At 43.5% G+C, this 21,503-nt stretch overlaps 1 protein-coding gene across 1 annotated transcript in view; it reads left to right on the top strand.

Annotated features, from left to right (window-relative positions):
* LOC135915142 (uncharacterized) overlaps positions 1 to 21,503 on the top strand; it is a 110,943-nt gene that overhangs the window by 81,550 nt on the left and 7,890 nt on the right. The gene's annotated exons all lie outside the window — the stretch shown is intronic.

Here is a 21,503-nt window from a genome sequence, read left to right as displayed (position 1 = left end):
CAGCTTGGCGGAGGCCAGGGTGGCGAATAATCGGCATAATGACAATGCATCGGTAATATGGGTGAATGACAATACATGAAGTTACATCAATAAATACCTATACCTAATAATAATGCCTCATCGCCCAGTGAGCCGGCCCGAATCACTTATTCATAGGGCTGATCGCTTTTCTTCCATTTTTCTTTTCCCTTTCACTTCCAGAATGAATTTTTGATTCTGGGTAAGCCATTCTAAACAGATGAGCTGTCTTCGGTTTGCGTGTCATACACACTACGATACTCCAATATGTGTCCCATTGGACACAATGAAAGACAAGACGGTTAATAGAAAGCAGCTGCTACCTGGAGGAAAGAAAGGTAAACTAGATTTCGTCGTCGTGTGGTGGCGTGTTAAGTGCATCAGACTTCGAATCTGAAGATCAGCGGATCGAGCGTTTTCTTTCTTTTGGCGTTGTTATTTTTATTGTGGTATCAATCATACTCAAAGTTGAGGCGCATTTCCGCCGTATAGCCGTGATGTTCCGTATCAAGTCCAAATGCGATAACATCGTGTTCGAGTGCCATGTGCTGTGGGTGAGAGTGCGAGCTTGCAAGGGTGAGCCAAGAAGCATGGGGGCTCGATCACGCATGCCAGAGGCAAGAAGGCGAGGACGAAGCGCGCTGTCTTGCCACGTGCAAGGAAGCGCGGGGGCTTGGGATGTTCTTCACCGGCGTTGGCAGCGTATGGCATGGCTGAGCGCGGACCATTCGTCAAAGCTATCTGCGTAGGCTGCAGAGTCTAGGCACGCCGAGGGCTTATGGCTTCGTGTGCGCTGTCTTCTCGCCGCTTGGTTCGCGTTGGAGCGGGAGGCAGCATGAAGGACAACTCGCTCGCAGCTGCTGCCACTCTTTCTCATGCCAAGGGCCCTATAACGTAAACCTATTCCAATGTGCTCTTATTACAATCTCCTGACCTCAGATTACGCAACCACCGACGCGAGCATCGAGCGGTCACCCGCAACGTTGTTTAAAAAGCCCAATCAAACACGGTCCTTGTTTGTAGGAGGACACTTATTTTGCTTTTAAAGCGAATAGCATTGTCTACATTGAGCAGTTTTTTTTTATCTAATTGGCTGACACGACGTGAGGAGCACGCTCAAGTGGGGAAGATTTCAATGAGGCCGATCCAGCACAGTGAAAGCAGGTAACCGGATGAGAAGGGTGGTGCCGGCGTTTGTGATGAGTAAGTGAGTGAGTAAAATACCTTGATTTCCGTCCAGAGAAGACGCAGGGTAGACACCGCGCCACCGAGCCAGTCCCACGCAGGGACCGGCAAGCCGAACTTGATGGCCCGAACGCGGGCACTCTGGACGGCCAGGGTTTGGTCCTTAAGTTCGGGCTGCCCAAGAGCGCAGCCCACCTATCCTCCCTGAAGGAGGAGCCGATGGCTTCGCACTCCTACAACACATGGTCCAATGTTGCCCTTAGTCCACATGCAGGGCAGTCCACACTGTGATACCTTTCAGGGTATATCGCATGAAGAACCGCAACGTTAGGATACACACGGGCTTGCAAAAGTCGAAGGGTCACCGCCCGCGCCTTGCATAAGGCGGGGTTCGGGATGGGGAATACCCGTCTTGACGGATAGTAATGCGTGGTAACCTCACTGAACGTGAGCGAGGGTCTGTGATTGGTCCGTATTTCCCTAGCTTAGCTTGCGATGGCTGGTCGAAACTTTCGGCGGCGTGCAACGGAAGGTTGCTGCTACATCTTGCTGCTAAAACTGATCCTCAGCAAACAAGAGTTGGAAAAGTGATGTATATGTGCCAAAAGGGCTCGATTACGTTACGCTACCACGCAAAAAATGCTTATTATACGCAAATAAATCCATGCTCCCGGCCAGCTCCGATATGCCAGTGCCAGAGCGATCGGCAGGCGGCCATCTTCTATTCCTTTCGGAACAAGGAACTGCTCGGCTATTCAGAAAAAGAATTCAGTTCTGTTCGGCACGTTATTGCGCCTTTAACGCTTACACGTCAGTTTGACGCGATGACTTTTCGCGGTTTTATGACGTCGCGGGAGAGCGAGGCGAAGTAAGCGCAGCCCGAAAACGCTTTACCCATAGCAGAGGACTAATCGCGAGAAAGGCATCGAATCAGAGATAAGTATGTTTATTTCGTTCAGTACAATCACGCATAATCAGTGTGCACAAATCACATCAAATCGGGCATTTTCGACGTTTTCGTGACGTCGCGTGTCAGACAGGCGAATTGGCGGTGGTCCGAAATTTTGTTACCAACGGTGGAGCGCTGATTGCAGAATTCGAATAGAAAGTTTGGAATGGCTTTACGTTATAGCGCCCCAGCGTTATGACAGCGTGGGTCGGCGGTCGTCGAGTGAGTTGTGTTCTGGTTTGCCTCTGCAAGTGCGACACAATGCTTGTTAGTTACTGATCCAAAATTAACGATTTCATACGACCGATACCGCTACTAACCCTACTTCGTACTGCTGTCTGACAATTTGTTACTGCTATTGATGCTTCGCTTTTCGAGGGAAATTACTACGGTATTATTTTATCACAGGGTATGCGATTTGGTTGTATTTATAATCGTCGTATTACAAAAATTGTGCAAACTAAAATAAAAACTCATTTTGCGCCCTTACCCGTACTCGAGCATTTTGCGTCCCTAGGTCCAGTGTCCTAGTACCCAGCTCCACACTGGTCCAATAATCAGGTATCGCACTGTGCCAGGGCCACTGGACTTTGCAATAGGGCAAGCTCGACAATCGATTGAGTTTACTTTAGCACATCCGTAAATATCTAAATAGACTATACTTCTGAGGACACAATGGTGAGGCAGTGATAAATCCACTTAACTCACATTTTCCCACTTATCGGTTCCCATGTTGTGACAGCAATGTAGATTCTTATAGGGAACGCTTATAGGAAAATTTCTGAAATTGTGTTACACTATTTAGGTTACTAACGTGATTCCTTATTTCAAGCCAAGCAAATTTCACACTCCTGCAGCATTATCTAGCATTCCATTAGTTTATATGTGCAGTCTCGTAACTTTAGAGTGTATTTCTAGAAACACTGAACGACGATCTAATATTTCATTCACAAGAATGGGCTTTTCAGTTATCTAAACTTAATCGGCAAATATTTCATTTCATTTATTTATTTCCTGAAAGTGCCCAAGAACAGCCTCACGCCTTATTATTGGGGCACTTGTGTTACACAGAGAATATAAAACCGAAAAACAAAACGGAATATCTCAAACAACAGTGCTACAAAGTGCAAGGAAATATCGAATTAATCAAATGCAGAAGTCAGATAATGAGCACGTAATAGATTTTAATATATCAAGATCATGACGCAAGGTATTTTTCTATGTTACAAGACGTGTTATAGCTTTAGAAGGGAAAGAGAAATTCGCGCAGAAAATGCTAGAATTACGCATGTTAAGGCAAGGCACGCAGAACGTTACAGCTGACAGTAACCCTGCCATTCTATGCATCATTTTTTGTCTCTCTCTCTCTCTCTCTCGAATAGGAGGAGTGGTTGTGAGTTAGGTTGTACAAGAATAACTAACACGATATCTCCGCCTCATTTCTAAGGGCCTAATCTTAAACATGTGCAGTACACCCTCATAGGCATAAAATACACGGCGTCCAAGAAATCGATCGTATAGAATACGCATGAAAAGTCGCTGAACACTTTCAGTTTTCACGACATTGGTCAAATTAATACAGGTACATACAACAAAACTATACTCTAACTTAGAGAGGACAAAGGAGGAAGACAAGAGAATAACGCAGTTCACATTAGTAAACTTTTTAGTCATCCTTGATATGAGGCTTAACTTCCTGTAGGATACATTAACGATGCTTGAAACGTGTTCTTAGAAAGTTAGCCGGGAGTAAATCAATATTCCTAAGTGGAGTGGAGAATTCGCTCTATTCAAAGGAATTTTATCAAATGAGTATTCGTATAGTAAAGGGTAAATTTTCCGATTGAATGAAATCATCGCCTTGGTTGGATTAATGAGCAAAAAGTTGCAAGCCCACCACTCCGCTAGAAAATTCTCATCTTCGTGTAATAACTCACAATCCTGCTCTGATTCTATTTCACGGTAAAGTTTAATTTTGTCAGCGTATAAAAGGAGACGCGAACAACACAAACATCCTTGAAGGTTACTAGCACAGATATTGAAAAATAATGGGCCTAAAATCGACCCTTGCAAAACACCGGAAGTTGGTTCATAAGTATTTAGCACCGACGCAAACTTAATATAACCGGGTTGACAGGTAGTCTGCATGCGTAGGCTAGTACTAACGCCGTAACTAACGAGTTTGTGAATAAGAAGGTCTTGAGAAACTACATTAAATGCTTTTGACAAGTCGAAGTATACGGTGACTAACTGTCTTGGGTTAGCAACAGCGGGTGCTGCAGCACCAAGAAAAGAAATAATATTTATTTCCACAAACCTACCATGAACAAAGCATATCCGTATACACTAATCTTATGCTTAAGGAAAAACAACACATGTGTAAATATAGCTATTTCAAACACTTTTGCATGCGGAGGCAAGAGGGACATGGGGCGATAAATGTTTATGTCAATCATGCTGCCACTTTTATGAACTGCCACAACTATTGGATTCTTCCAACAGGAAGGACTGACACCTGTATGCAAAGCAAGATTAAAGATGTGCGTAAGGACATGAACAAAAATAGAGGAACAGTCTTTGATAACAAAAGCTCGTATACGGTTGTTAGCAAGAGGATGCTTTGGTTTGAATTTACGGCCGCCGCAATTTCGCGTTCTGTAAAATTTGAAATGCTGAAATTGTCACTGAAGCCATACTGCCAGTCACCAGAGCTATTAGCATGCGCTTTATTTAGGAAAACCGAGAAAAAATGTTCTGCAAATGCATTGGCAATATCGTCGCAGTTTCTAAGAATGTCATGAGATGAATGATTTATGACATAAATCTGAGCCCCCTCAGAACAGCTATCTTTAATTAGGAGCAGAAACGTTTTGGATCGCATTTTACGCGGTCTTCGACAAACTCAATGTATGCATCACTGTCCCTACGCATTGCGAATTTTACCTGTTCCTCTCCAGACACTCAATTTTTCGTACCATTCCAATGATTCGGTTGTCTTGAATTTCCTATGGCACCTTAGCTTTTTACGCAGTAGACCGCGTAATTCCTTAGAAAACCACGTAGGATAGCGAGCGGGACGAAACTCTTTGCAGGAAATGATGGCTTCTAAAGCACATTTTACAATATCAGTAAGGATTCAGACATCAACAACTGCTTTGTTGATGTCTGTAGTACGGTACAATTCAGACCAATCTGCATCATTCAAATAGTGGTAATGACCTAGATAGTTGGCGTTTGTAAAATAAACGAGCGAACAGGCTCACCCAACACATAAATCGTCTCTAGAAAAATTAAGAATTCGAGCGGAACATGCCAATGGCCCACAGGAACCAAACCGCTAACAGCAACAGAAAAACTAGCTACGCAGAAATTAGCCAGAATCGGACCTAAAACATTACCAGTGGAATTCGGAACCGTGTTAAACTGTGTTAATCCAAGAAATTCGATAAAGAAGAACAGCGCATCGCAGCGAGGTGATGATAAAGGCACAGATGTCGCGCGTTAAGAAACCTAAAGAATAGACGAAACATTGAAATCGCCAGCTACCTGGACATTACAATTTGCAGCATCAATAATTTCAACTAAGTTACTCATATGGTTAGAACACTGCACGTTACTCATGCTAGGAGGGAAGTAGGTTACGCAGAGCAACAAATTCTTGGCACTTTGAACAGGAATTTCAACCCACACAATCTCTGGTACCATTTCAAGGTCTGCACGCCTTGTGAAGCTAAGATAATTCCGGACGGCAATTAGGGCACCACTGACGTTTGTAACACGCGCATCATACACGCGGTCACATCTATGAACTGTGTATTCCGGTGGAAAATAATTCTTGCACAGTAGAGACTTTTAGCATGTCCGCTATTCCGGCAAACGGGGGTGCTTTGGTCGGATTACCGGAGGGTCGGGGGCGTAAACGTGAGCGGCCGGAGCGGTGCAGCCGCCTGGTGTTGTAGAGCTCAACCAGACAAGCGCAGAGCTAAAATTGCAGTAACCTACTTTATTCTGCTTCCCTGCCGGTGCAAATTTTCTGCAGTGGCGTAATTGTGAACATGATTATGCCGCTGGAGAAAATTTACACCCGCAGCTATGAAAAATATAGTAATAGGCTCTGTATTTATGTGGTTAATATTTGCCCCACCAGCTGGCGCCACCAATCTAGCCGCTCATGTTTACGCCCCCGCTAATCCGGCAAACCGCCCGCGCTTGCCGGAATACCGCAATACCTTAGTTACACGGGCTTGTTAACTGCAGTTACATCGTAGCTCACTTACCGGAGTGAACGATGGTTACCAGTAACTGCAGGTGGACATACGTTAGACGGAAAGACCTGTCCTCATTTGGTGCCTCTGCAGCGTTGTGATGCAGGTCACGTACTGCGAATGAAAATGTGTTTGTTTAGCGGTTCTATCCAATTATACTGACATAAAACTTTATTTTCTTTAATATATGTGCGTCGTGTTAGCAGCTGCACTCTCTGAACATATTGATGAAATTGCTTTCGCGGGGTTTGGCAACAGTAGAGCTAGTCATCCGACTCTAGGCCAATGTCTGTCGCATGGTCGGCGCGAAAGCCAAAATCCATTGTTGGATTGGTAATTTTGCCTGAGCACGTGCGCTGCGAATAGTTGTAATCCCTGTATTTTGGTGTATTTTTGCTAGACGGTACGTTATTGCTTGTTGTCTTTTTTTTTCTTTTGTCGTTTCTGCTAGCCTTGATGTGGTGACACGAACTGTTTGATGGTGTTGAGCAAGGCTGTATCATGTAGTGAGGACGAACACCGCGACGACTTCTTCATTATGGTTGCCGCTCAATGAACAGTTCTGCACAATAAGCAGATGAAGGTGCTCCGTGTACTACAAGGCATTGTGGAACTCGAGCAGGAAAGCGAGAACGCTGAAATGCAGTGTCGTCTGCTCGTGGTCTCGGCTGTTCGGCTTGCTTCCCGTGAGCGAGAAGGTTAGCGCGGTAATCGATGGCACTGTGAGACACGAACATGCGCAGAGCCATCCCTCTGGAGAAGCTAGTGGCAATTGCCTCATATTGGCTGGCTACACCCGCTGAAGACAGAATCGGGGCCAATCTCTTTGGCGTCGGCCGTTCGTCGGTTAATATAATATTCCGCGAGTTTTACTGTTGTCGTGTGGTGTCTTGAACCGCGGTACGTGCAGTTCCCCTCGGCACAAGGTCTAGTACAGCATCTGCGTCAGTTTAACGCTGTTACAAGGTTTCCTCAAGGAATTCGCGCCCTGGATGGCTGTCATATTGAAGTGTACCCACCGAAGGAGCACACATCACATCACATCACTTTATTACCTTAAAGACCCCGGTTAGGGGGTATTACATAAGGGGTGGGTTTACAAATCAAGGTTACAGAGAGTGATCTTCATGAGAAACAAATGTAGTCAAGTTGTCCGCAAAAGTTGATGAACACGTGATGACTGCAATGTTCCGCGGAAGGCCATTCCAGTCCACTGCTGTGCGAAGAAAAAATGAGGCTCCAAAAGTAGTGGTGCGAGCACGTGCGCGTGCGATTGAGTAAGGATGGGACGTACGGGGGGATATGCGTGCCGGTGGGATGATATACGGTGCTTGATTGAGCGGACTGTGAAATAATTTGTGGAACAAACAAAGGCTGGCGATGCGGCGACGCACAGCAAGATTAGCAAGATCAGTTTTACGTTTTAGGGATGATATGCTTATGTCGTATGAATATGAAGAATGGATGAACCTAGTGGCACGATTTTGCACAGATTCTAGTTCGTTTCTTAAGTATGCTTGATGCGGGCTCCAGATGGGTGCTGCATATTCTAGTTTCGATCTGATGAGTGATTTGTACGCGAGAAGTTTTATGTCTGATGATGCGTGACGCAAATGACGCTTTAAAAAACCGAGGGATCTGTTCGCGGATGATATGATATTGCTGATGTGTGCGTTCCATGAAAGGTCAGGGGATAAGGTGACGCCTAGATATTTGTATGTTTGAACTTGTTCGACAGTGGAGTGGGAGATTAGGTATGAGAATGATAGGGGATTAAGTTTGCGATGAAAGGAAACGAGCTTGCATTTAGTAGGATTAAGCTTCATTAACCAAAGATCACACCACTGTTGTACAAGGTTAAGGTCATGTTGGAGTGTAGTTTGATCAGAAATCTTTGTAATTGTGCGATAGATGACACAGTCGTCGGCAAATAAACGGATATGGGAGGATACATGTGCAGGCAGGTCGTTAAAATATATGAGGAATAGGAGGGGTGCGAGTACAGATCCTTGGGGGACGCCGGATGTTACAGGGAGGGAGCTGGAGCGGCTACTTTTAATTGAAACAAACTGGGAGCGTTTGTCGAGAAATGCTATGATCCATGCGAAAACGTTAGGGTGCAAATTTAGCTGGGAGAGTTTTAGTATAAGGCGTTTGTGTGATACTGTATCGAATGCTTTAGCGAAGTCGAGAAAGATTGCATCGGTCTGAAGGTTGAGGTCGAGATTAGAGTGTAGATCATGAAGAAATATGGCAAGTTGGGTTTCACAAGATAAAGATTTACGGAATCCGTGCTGGGAAGCATGAAAAAAATTGTTAGTGTCAAGGAAGTGCATAATGTGAGAGTATATGACGTGTTCCATAATTTTGCATGGGACGCTTGTTAGAGAAATAGGGCGGTAATTTAGCGGGGATTGCTTGTTACCTGATTTGTGGACTGGAATGACCTTGCCCTCTTTCCAGTCGTCTGGTAAGATTCCTGTTTCAAGTGAAAGGGAAAAGAGCATCAAAAAATACACTGCAATAATTTCTTTAGTATTATTTAACAGTTTTGAGTTAATGTCGTCGACACCAGCCGATGATGAAAGTTTTAATTTGTCAATGAGGGATGAAATGCCAGCGACAAAAATTTCAACAGGGGCCATCATTGGCAGTGTCGCAGTAGGTGGCGTAGGAAGAGGCAAGTCGGCTTCTGCAGTGAACACGGATGAAAACGCGATGTTAAAAGTGTCAGCACAAACAGCGTCACTCATAATTTCGTCTTTATCGCTTGTAAGTGTGACGTCATGTGTTTGTTGCGGGTTTATGACTTCCCAAAATTTTCTAGGGTTAGTTTTTGGAATTTTAGCTAAGTCGTTATGATAAAATGTTTCTCGCGCTTTCCGAATTGCAGTGTAATAAGCGTCTTCCGCAGAATAGTACCGGTCCCATGCGCTCGGAGTTCCATCACATTTCGCAGTACGAAAAAGGCGCTTTTTCGTATGTTCGAGTCTTTTTAAATTTTTACAGAACCATGGTTTATTTTTATTGGCAAGAAAGCTCGCCGTGGGGATGAATTTATTAGTCAGGTCAGTAATTTTGTCTTTAATCACTAGCCAGTTGTCATTGAGGGAAATACTTCAAATATAAAGGGTGGTACAGCACCATTCTTCTCGCTGTTGTTCATCACCACTACAGATTTATGTGCACGAACGTTGGATCCCCGCGTAGAATATATGATGCGGCAGTATTCGAGCGGTCACGTCTGCCAAGCGTACTTAGCAGCAATTTGTGCAGGTTGGATGCCAAATGAATTGAAGGAGTATCGGTTGGGCCTGTTCTCTTGGCTGACAAAGCATTCCCTCTACAGCCTCATTTGATGAAACCTTTTGCAAGGCCAGGTACTGCTGGTTCAGTATCACATATTTTCAGATATAGTCTGCCAAGCGCTAGACGTGTTGTGGAAAATACCTTCGGACGACTGAAAGCGCGGTTCTGAATCATGCATGAAGGGATGGGATGTGCTATCCATAACCTAAACTGCATCATCCATGCTTGCTGGGTTCAGAAAAACATCTGTGAGCAGCTAACAGATCACTGTGATGCAACCTGGATTGAAATTGTGCGCAGTAAAGATGCAAGGCGGGCTCAGCCAGCATCTTTACCATAGCAGCCATATTAAGCAGTCATATTAAGCCACTAGGAGTGGAAGTGAGAAATTATTATTATTATTTGATTTGAAGACATATACACATATACACAGGTAACAGGAAAGGGAAAGCGAGGAGCAGGCTCGCAACTGCCGCCGGAAGGGGCATAACGCCTGCCTACTCTTCTGAAGGGAGGCGACAGCAACACAGAAATGAAAGATAGGAAGGAGGGGAGGAAAGAGGAAAAAGGAAAAAGGAAAGGAGAGAAACAGGACAAATCTAAGGACCAAAGTAGAACACTGCAACAGGACAAATCTAAAGACTAAAGTAGAACTCTGCAGCCGGAATTAAAGTGATGCCGCGTCGAACAGCCTCCTCAATTATCAACCACGTCCAAGCATATTGCCGCATGCCGAACCACCTAAGTATTTTGACTCACCGCATTTTTAGAATACACGATGAGAGACTCACAAGTACTCAGTCTACATTCTGCATGGTGCAGAAATTCCATGTGCACAGTTTGTGAGAATTGTGCAAGAAGTTGTATGTCTGCTGCAAGCAAGGTCTCGCTTTTAGTGCAGTGCTCGATAAGTAAAGTTTCCATACACCAACCATGGACATTACCCCTTACTTTTCCACTGTGTTGTGAACATTACTTAGCATGTAGTGTAAATGTACTGTCTGCTTTGGTTTTCTTGTACTCACTAGGGTGCTAGTTTAACTAATACAGTGACAAAATTGGCAACAGGTAGTGCGGAGAGTTTCGTGGCAGTTCCACGTGCACTTATGGCTCCGCTCTTGGTATCTTATTGTATTTTAAAGGATTGGTAGATTACAGAAGGCTGGAGTGAATGACTGGCTTTTTATATTCAACGTCAGGAAAGGCACTGGCAGATGGAAGCACACTGTCTGGATAGAAGTTCTAAAAACAGGGATAAAGTGCCTCATAAAGGCTGGCTGGCACTTGAATAGGTGGCCCTATCTTTTTGAAAGGCTGATTTGCACATAGCGTGCCTTGAATATTAATAGCAAGATTGCCTTGTGGCTTTCTCACTGAAGCAAATCCCTTCAACAGTGCAACTTTGCATCACCTATTCAGAAGAAAATTGTGACAGGTCTGCTTATGTGTGCTTTTTATATTGAAAGTGAAATCGTTTTGTGGCTTTATCACTGAAAGAAATGCATTCAAGAGTGATACATTGGCTCACCTCTTAAGAATAAAATAGTGAGAGATATGGTTTAGGCATTTAGTGGAAACAAGTACAGATGGATGTATAGGATATCCAGAATGAGTATTTTATGAACGAGTTTGAGGAAAGCAAAACAAAACTGATCTTGGGTTCTTCCCATTCAGTCTTTCTTTCGCCTGAACGCAAAATAGTTTTTTGTCTCCTCAAGGGTGTTTTTGTTGATTTCATTGACGTCCTTTTGCAGCTGTACAAGCTCTTTGCGAAGCTTAATAGACTGTTTTGCATTTTCTGCGGCTCGCTTTTCTGTGCGGTTGTGCAGCGCCACCACATCCCGTAAAAGCGATGACGGCCGCTTTCGCTTTCTGCTGCCAGGTGGGCGGCTGGAGCTGTACCATTCTGGGCTGCTTCTTCGCTGGTTACACTTGTTGGCGCAGGGCTGCCTTCCACGCATTCTGTCCTAAAGGATTATTTTTTTTCAATTGAATTCAATTCACTTTATCTCAACACCAAAAGGCTGAGGACCGTGAACAAAAAGCCTTTTTATGACTTGACGAGGTCCGCTGCCCTTTTTAACAGGCAGTGACAGAGCATGAGGTGAGGGGTAACATATTCAGCTAGAATCACCTAAGTCCCAATAACATGAGTGACAAACATGATGCATATATATAGATGTAAAATGAATTCAAGTGACACAGAATGTATATATAGTACATATAGCACTCACGTAACCGAGGGAGAAGAAAAAGAATTGACGCTAATTACTAATCCACATTATATGAAACCGACCAATGTGTCATACAATACATACTGCAAAGTCCAATTCAGCAAATCATGTTACCAAAAACACAATTTCTTTCTTTTTTGCGAAAACAAAGACAAGAAGGAAAAAAAGCACAATAATGGCACTTATACAGTGTAGATTTTGTTCAGACAAGACAGTAATGTAAAGCGCAACATTTGGTAGGTGCAATTAGCCTTTGCCCGTGGCATCTCCCAGAGTTCAGAATTGCGCGTATTTGTCTTGCCATCTCTGCGTTTTAAGTTCGATATAGTATTGAACAAGTTAATTTGTTTTTATTATCTGCCTGTATACCGGTGAATTAGTGTTCGCTCATAAATATAAGGCATAGGAAGTGAATTAAGTTTTTTTTTTTAAAAGTGGGTGACTATGTGTATCGTGGGGAACATCCAGAATACAACGGATGGCCTTTTTTGTATTCTGTATAATGTGGTGATATCAGAAAGTGTCGTAGTACCCCAAACAAGATGGGAATAGTTAATTTGACTGAGAAGCAAGGACTTGTATAAAAGAAGCTCGCACTCACACGGGAAATTTAGGAGTGTCTAAATCCACATGTATGTTCCACGACATATTTGGTTCGAATACAACCTCAAGACACTTAACAGTTGGCATAATCGGAAAGATAGAAGTATTAAGTTGTAACGTTAAAGCTGTAGCTGCATTACGATTTCTCGGTCTGAACAGAAGAGCTGTTGTTTTCATAGTATTTATATTAAGTGAGTTTGCGGTAGACCACAAGGAGAGCTTTGTTAGTGCCTCATTTGCGATACCAATAGCCTCTGTGGAATTCGGTGCGGTAACCAGAATAGTTCTGTCATCCGCGTAATAATAAATTTCACATTATTATCAATAGTAACTAGGTCGGCTTCCCATGACGCAATCACTTCAGCATATCAGGTGCCTCATTAACTTCTGCACCTGTGTATGACAGGAAAAGACGATGGCGCGTACATGTAAACTCAAAGTGCACCTGTACAAACTAGATGCTGCATCAGCAGCATAACCGCTTGAAAGCCAGCAGACCAACCAGCTTTGTTTAGGCATGTTACTTGCAGCATGTTACATGTCAGAATCAAGAGTTCTCTTCAGTTATGACAACCATAGCTTCTAGCCTTTACATTTGAAAACAAGTCAACCTTTCAATGCAAAGTCCTTTCTGGCAAATCAGTTAGTTATGCGGAAGCCCGCAAGGTGGAGAAAATTTCACGAAGGGGAAAGATTGTCATCCGCTCAGTGTAGCTTCGTGCTAGACAGGAGGACGACCGTTTTTCTCTTTCACTTCCTGTGCAGCTTAAAATGCTGCTATCACAGATATATAGAATTCTTCAACATTGTTAGGGGAAAACATTTCCGCTCTTCACATAATACAAATGTTCTATCTACTGCTGATAAACATACGTGCGCATGTTATGCCACGTTTATTTTGATTAAGAATACTTTCATAATTTAATATAGCTGAAGATTTTGATGTTCATTTTCAGAAAAGTTCGTACGCTCTGATGCATTTGTGCAAAAATGAATGATGAAGTACCTACAACTTGAGGGAGATGTGTTTCACTGTTGCGCACAGTCGAGGCATAAAGACGAAGTTGTGCTATAAGAAGCTATTTTTATTGTTTCTCTTATGAATATGTTTTGTCTAATGATGTGCAATGAGTTAGCCTATTTAGATGTCTAATTGAATGATAAGTTAAAAGTGCATACATGTGTTACCGTATTCTTGCATTAAATTATTGAATTGTGATTTGCGCTGGCATTGTTTGTCGCTGTGCTCGTAACTATGAGGTAGTCTGTTCGCATTGCGGTGCCTTGCCAAGCAAAGCTTCATGCATTTAGTCTACGAGTCCCTGTACATCTTTTGTATATTTACAGTTAAACTGCTATTCTATATGCGCGAATGCATCTCGAAACTGTGCATTTTCGCAGGCATTGTACTCATTGACACTAGTTGACACTCAGGCCTAACTAACACGGACTCGCGCTCATAGTCAATTCACAATTACTAGCACCCATTCACTCTCATTCTTGCGGCCGCTCGCACTTACCGGCACTCACATACATGCATCCACTCACACTCGCTAACAATCACGCCCGTTAATACTTCGGTTCACTCAAGATCACTATCACTGAATTTTATTCATACTCTTATCAGCTACCACACAATAATATTCATCCTATTCAGTTCCAGTCAAACTCAACTGTACTCCCTCCTGCGAACTTAGCTGGGAGCAAGTATGAGGGAGAGTACTCATAAGTGAGTACACCAACTACATATAACACTGTAATGATTAGCAGTTCAAATTACCTCCACGCTCTCCGTCACAAGGTCACTCTCGTCGACAGGAAGCGTGCCCGAAAATTCGTTCGTACGCAAGGACGATAATTCACCAGCGATTCGAATCGCCAGTATGGAAGACATTGATAAGATGACAACGTGAGCGTCATGGCCTGCTTCTCTTCTTTCCTTTTTTACAGTTTGTTTCATCGTATGAACTGCACAAAATATGATGTTCAGTTTTTCAACAAATTAGTGTCTCATACCAGTAAATTGCTAAAAATGTTTCACCTAAACGTGCGGAACATAAAAAACAAAGAGGACAAACTGAATTGCTTATTTGCGTCAATCGCCCACAATTTCGACATCTTATTGTATTGTGAAACATGGCTTTCTCTGAATGATAACCCCCTGTACTGTGAAAATTACACATACCATGGGTTAGTAAGAACAAAGTGCAGAGGAGGTGGCGTGGCTGTCTATGTTAAACAGTGCCTTGTATATGAGGTAATTTCAGAATTTTTGCTTGTAACGAACAACATAGAATGTATAATGGTACGCTTAGAATATGTCACAGTTGTGGTTATGTATCACCCACCGTTGGGAACCAAACTGACGTTCTTTGATTTTCTAGAACAGGTACTACATTTCCTGAGCCGTTCGTCCTCCCCCTTTATCATAATGGGTGATGTAAATATACTTATGTTGTCGAACGACATATCATCTAGACAGTTTGCTAGTCTCATCAATTCGTTCATGTGCACAAACGTAATCTCGGAACCCACAAGGCTAACGGCGCAAACAGCTACCTTGTTGATATGTGCATAACCAATGTACACCCAACTGACTGCCTTGCTGATATAAGTGATCATCTGCCTGTATTTTGTTACATTACTCACGTGCACAAACGAGGGGAAGGAACGAAAAAAGCCCAGATTCGCAGTTTCCACGCAAGCGCATTAGAAAATTTTCGTGGCCTGATTCTATCAACAGACTGGTCATGTGTACTTGAAAAACAAGATCCAAATCCAGCCTACGGATTGTTCTTTCATAAAATGATTACGTGCTACGACTTAGCGTATCCGTTGAAATTTTGCAATCAGAGGAGCAAGAAAATACGAAAACCCTGGATAAATGCTGCTTTGCTAAAAATGAAAACGAGAAAAAAAAAATGTATGACTTGTTTGTAAAATGCAGGAGTGTGCAATTGTTGACTGATTACAAGAAATACAGAAATGAGGTGAACAGTGCATTAAAGCAAGCAAAAATTAGGTAATATAAATGGCTATTTGCTAAAATGAAAAATGACCCTAGGAAAGGTTGGAATGAAGTTAGAGACTTAACATCTACGAAATGCCAGAACACGGATATTAACATAAAGACAGCCACTGGCGCGTTGACAGGCAGAGAAGCAGCAGCTGTTCTGAATGAATATTTCATCTCCAGCACCCAGCATCCCGACAGGGGGGAGCCCATGGCCACATCTATAGTGAATAAATTCAGTCTTACTAACTCAGTGATACTTACACCTGTTACATCGGCTGAAGTTGTGCAACTGCTGTTCAAAGTAAAAAACACCGTCTTTGCTGGGTACGATCATATGAAACCAGTACCAATGAAATACATTGCGGATATAATTGCACCTGTCCTTTTTCACATCATAAACAGAATGTTCGAAAGCGGTATATTTCCTGATTGTCTAAAAATAGCACGTGTATGACCTACTTACAAAGGAGGTGATAAACACTTATTGACAAATTTCCGGCCGATATCTCTCTTACCTGTCCTGTCAAAGGTGTTCTAGAGTGCCCTCAATGTTAGACTACAAACATTTTTCAGTAAATATGGTGTAATTAGTGACATGCAGTATGGATTCCAAAAAAATAAATCTTGTGAAGCACCTCTTCTTAATATCAAACATAACACAATAACAAATATTGAAAATAGAATGTACACATACGGTTTATTTGTAAACTTCAGCAAAGCCTTTGATTCAGTATGCCACAGTTTATTAATTAGCAAATTGGAACAGTGCGGTGTACGAGGTATCGCATTGGAACTTTTACGACATTACTTAACCAATCGTCATTATAAATTATGATGTTTCATCTTACGCGGAAATCGTAACGGGTGTTCCACAAGGATCAATACTTGGACCTCTTCTATTTATAATATATATTAATGATCGGTGTAACATCTCCGACTCTCGCGAATTAGTTATGTATGCAGCTGATACTAACATATTCTTTAAAGCTGCTACTATAATAGAGCCCGAGTCAAAAGTTAACAATTACCTGAAGCAACTCTCTTGCTGGTTACAACATAAGCTACAAATGAATACTATGGGACACTATGGCCCTGTACAAAACTTTAGAACCACACCATATTTTATGAAACATACTATGTTAAAGGCAAACCAGGGATATTATTACAAGTTGCTGCAATACATTAAACAAAACAAATCGCAGTACATCTTGAATGTACCCACCAATCCGCATTACAGCCTTCGACAACATAACATGAGAATACCAAAAATAAAAACCAATTACTGAAAACAACTAGTCAGTTACCAGGCACCTTCACTACTAAATCACCTACGGGGTTTTGAAGATGAAATTATAGAATATTCGAATAAATCATTCAAAAATTTTCTCATCCTGAACAATATTGAGTTCGTCTGATTAGAACCACACTATAAATTGTCAGTCTTTTGTTTCTTTTGTTTTCTGGTTTTGGTTGATCTCAAACAAAATGCGTCCTACTTTGATTATCCTGCTGGTTTTTCATATTTCTTGTATACATGTTTTGTTTCACGCAAACACTATTGTCTCACGACTATCCAGTTGATTTCAGCATGTGTGTATGTATGATACATGTTGCTGCGTACGGCCTGCGTGCCGAATTGCTGTGGGAGCTGAACCCTTCGTCAGGCCACATGGCCTTGAACTTCTGCTTCCTTTCTGTTGTAAAGAGGAGAAATAAATTCATTCATTCATTCATTCATTCATTCATTCGTTCATTCATTCATTCAAAATGAGCGGAGCTGCCAATAAAAAGGCCACTCGACACATTTTTAGCTGGTTGACGTGCCAGTGCGCCTCAGCTTCCTAAAGAAACTTTCATTTAGCGCACAAAACTCCTGACAGCATGCAAATGTTCTTTTAATAGAATTGCCCGGCTTATTAGGGGAAAATTATTACATGCAGGGCTACTTATCACAGACATAAATAATTGCACACAGACTGGCACTGCTTTCGCAATTCACATTTCGCCCGCCTCTCTGTAACTGTGCATAGAAAAGGTACAGGAAACAAGAAAGCACTGTGATGCACTTGAACATTCGGTGTACTGGGAATGTGTACAATGTCAATATAGTTTTTCCTACTTCTTGGGCAAGTTCATGGGTTCTGCTGAACATCACTTTGGGCCACATACAGATACATATGAAGAAAGAACACACAAGACTATTTATGTGTGCCCTTTTTTGGAAGTCTCTTTTTGGGCCCGTAAACAATGTTTACAATGAGAAATGCTTAGTATGAACTCGTAAGGAACGCAGACATTGTGAGGTCTCGGTTGCCTGATCTTTTGTAGCAGTCAAACAGATGTAAGAAAAGTAAAAATGTAAAAAATGGCACATGCTTACGCAGCGCCAGTCGCTTGATTGTTGGATGGCCAGCTTCCTTCTCAAAACAGTAGAATTGACGTGGCGGGAACGCGCGAGGACACACGTTATCTCGTTTCAACTAAGGCCGGATCCAAGACGCCTTGTATGTGCTTTGGGCCACCGAAATTACATATTGGAACAATGTGTTCGCTTAACACTGGCGTTCGCGATCAAGCCTGATCCGGAGGGAAATTCCAAGACCCCAATTGACTCTCCCATAGCTTTCGCAAAGGAGCTGATTGCGACCGAGAAATTCGACCCCGATCGGACTCGACCGCGATCCATGGTGCGCCGTGCGCCACACACATAAGATTAGGCCCAGCTGAAGTGGCAGACGCAGCGCGTGAGCGCTTATTTTGCACGCTGTTGAGTTTACGCATCATATTTAGTAGACATATTCGCACAGACACAGTCGCTATACACCATCGCAACGTGATTAGTGAAGTGTTCGTACTCACCGGTGCTGCTTCTTCAAGTTATCTAACTTCTGGCGAAGCAGCTTGGCTGTGTACGCACTTTCTTTTCTCTTTCCTCCTCCTCGCCGGCAGGAAAGCGTGCTTTCAGGGCTCGTGTCATTTCCTCGTAAATGAGCGTCTTGCACGTGTTCGAACGCAGCGCGGCAAGATTGTCTTCCCAACTGGTTACAACTTCGGTTCGCCAGAACTGAGGTGCGTCTTAACTGTGATTATCACTCCCGTATAGCTAAGGTAGATGCCGTTGCAAAGCGAAGTTTCAGTTAAGGATATAAAAAGGTATGAACAGGCTAGCACCTTCTCGTAGAAATAGCAGGATTTCGTACATAGACAACGAACGTTTTGCTAAAAAACTGAGCACTTCATCAATGAGGTTAGAAAAGAAATTACGTTATTTTGTTGCTTGCACTCCTGGATTCATCATGCTTGCCGTAGAGTGGCTTGAAAAAGCAACCCTTCAGCCAAGTGTCTACCGAGTTTATTTTTTCCAAGACGTTGTCGTTCCCTGTGACCTGGAAAGAAGCGTTAACTCTCGCGCTTCGCTTTGAGCTTTGGTACTCATCATTGTTGATATCAGCAACTTTTTCAAGCGTAGCACAGATTTCTTCGCAAGTTGTCGAAGGGGCCAAGTGCGACGCGAAAAGCGAACGCCTTCCCGGCACAGAAACCAGCGTCTTGGAAGTGTTTGCCCCCAGCGATGGCTCCGTTTTTGTATTGGGACGGAACTGAATAGGTTGCAGGCCTAGACGCACATTTATTTCCCGCGATGACCCACCCACCGGAGCGGGTGCCAATTTGACGCTAGGCTGTTGTTCACGTACCGGCAAGAAGGCGGTGGATAGGACAGGTAGATTTCCGGTGTGTGACCAAAGGGACGTCGGTGAAGGTACCAAAGGAGGCCACTCGTTTCCGTCACATTCCCGCTGCTGCGTACATTTGAGCAATTTCTCTGCTCCTTTCGAGCGCTATCCTTTAATTAGTTCACATTGTCAATACCAGGAGACTCTCTGCTTTATTTTCGACGCCTTATCCCTCAGGAACTGCGTGGATGTACACGCAGAAATTGCTCTTATGTGCTGAGGATACCATAATGAACAACTTATGTAAAGGAATAAACGCCCGAGTGCCTCGAGAGTTCAAAAATAACGACCTGTGTTCGTCCCTTGTCTTTGTTTGTTTGCGCTGTTTTTTGACTCAAGGATTCGCACAATCTAGCCCACATTAATATGGTTTTAAATTAAAAGAAAAGTTCATTCAAACCTGAAATATCAATAGGCAACTTAAAGGAACTCTGGTATCGTGGATGCTGAGCTGGTAAATGGTGTTTATCTAATTGATATCAATTTACCAATATAAAGGAACCTTTTGTTCCAACATAGTAGTTGTTATCCACGCTTTGCTGCAAACATTTACTACTGGGTCATTTCTGTTTAGCTCATAAGCCAGTTATCGGCAGGTGGAGTGTTCGCGTACCCACCACCTGCCGCGTGATGTTGCATAGGAGAGATTCAAACATGTTTTTCCCCAGTTAAACTATCCGTATACTAGAGGTGCCTGGTGGCCCTATATGAACGGGAACACGTGAGTGTGTGGCCTGTGCCCTGCTGCAGCAGGTCAGAGTGGCAGCAATTGGCAGCAAGAGGAAGCGCATGCGCATTTGGCGTCATCTATTGGGGGCCAGAATAACCAGACACGGCTGATAGCCAAGCTCGACTCCCTACCCCGCTAGAGGGATGCTCAAGAACGGGCCCAACAGCGAAGCGTCTGCGGCTAGCAAACCGGTCTCTATACACGAGCTGACTGGAAATGTGCAAGTGCCAACAATGCGCGGTAATTGTTATGTACACCCAGCGTATTTACTGCAGTGCGCAGGTCTGACTTCTCGCTTCCCCGCCTAACGTGAAGAACCTTCACCTGATACGGAACGATTTAGGAGACAACGATGCGTTGACGTTATAATTCAGTGGTTCAGCCTAATAAAATGAATAATCTGGCTTCATAATTTGTGTGATGGCGACATTTGCCGAATTTATTAGTTAATTGGCTATTAAATTATCAGGCTTAATTACCAGTATGACGGAAATTTGGCAGTGGAATTGCGCTAGCTACGCGAAACGCAAATCTTCGCTGCAACAGCACCTCAAAATTCAACCCAAAAAGCCGCACGTAATACTATTACAAGAAACCCTATGCGAAACCCTCACGCTCGCAGGGTACAGCCCCATCTCCTCTCCCAAAGAGGAGGGGACGCCAGGAGAGGCATCGCCATGCTCGTTAATAGAAAATTCGCGCACATCGTTCATGACGTCCTACCGGAAAGCAGTCGCATCGAGGCGATCCTAATCGAGTTTGTACCTAACCGACTCTTAAAACAAAGCATTTTTGTACTAAACGTCTACAGGTCCCCCACGCACTACAAACAATCCTTCCACGCGATCCTTACTAAAGTCACATCATTGGCACGAAACTCACCGCTCATTATCGCAGGTGACTTCAACGCTCCCCACCCGTCGTGGGGCTACCCTACAATCAAGCCGAGCGGCAACAACCTCTCGCGCGCAGTAGACGACCTGTCCCTCACCCTGGTGACGGACCACAGGTTTCCCACCAGATTAGGTACGTCGACGCGACGCAATATTACGCCGGACCTCACGTTACTCTGCAATGTAGAAATCTACACATGGACAAATACGCAAGAGAACCTGGGCAGCGATCACTTCGTCATACGCACAGAAATACCAAACATGACCGCCCCACCCCGATCTTTCACCCTCACAGACTGGGATACCTTCCGTAAGTTATGGAAGGAAGACACGAACACGTACGACTCCTTCGCGGAACTCCTTTCTGCGATAAAGGGCGACGTAACTAGAGCCACGAAAACCATACAAACTAAACTGGAGGTCCCAAGGGTTGACCCTCACCTCGCTCACTTACTCGAGGCCAAGGCCTCGATACTTACGCGATGGAGAAAGAAACATCTAAACAGACGACTGCGCAAACGCATCGCGATCCTCAACCAAGACATCGAGCAATACTGTACGGAACTC

Source organism: Dermacentor albipictus, chromosome 4, assembly GCF_038994185.2.
Source record: "Dermacentor albipictus isolate Rhodes 1998 colony chromosome 4, USDA_Dalb.pri_finalv2, whole genome shotgun sequence".
Lineage (NCBI taxonomy): Eukaryota > Metazoa > Arthropoda > Arachnida > Ixodida > Ixodidae > Dermacentor > Dermacentor albipictus.
Note: the sequence above shows the minus strand (reverse complement) of the source record. Positions and strands in the feature narration are given on the sequence as shown.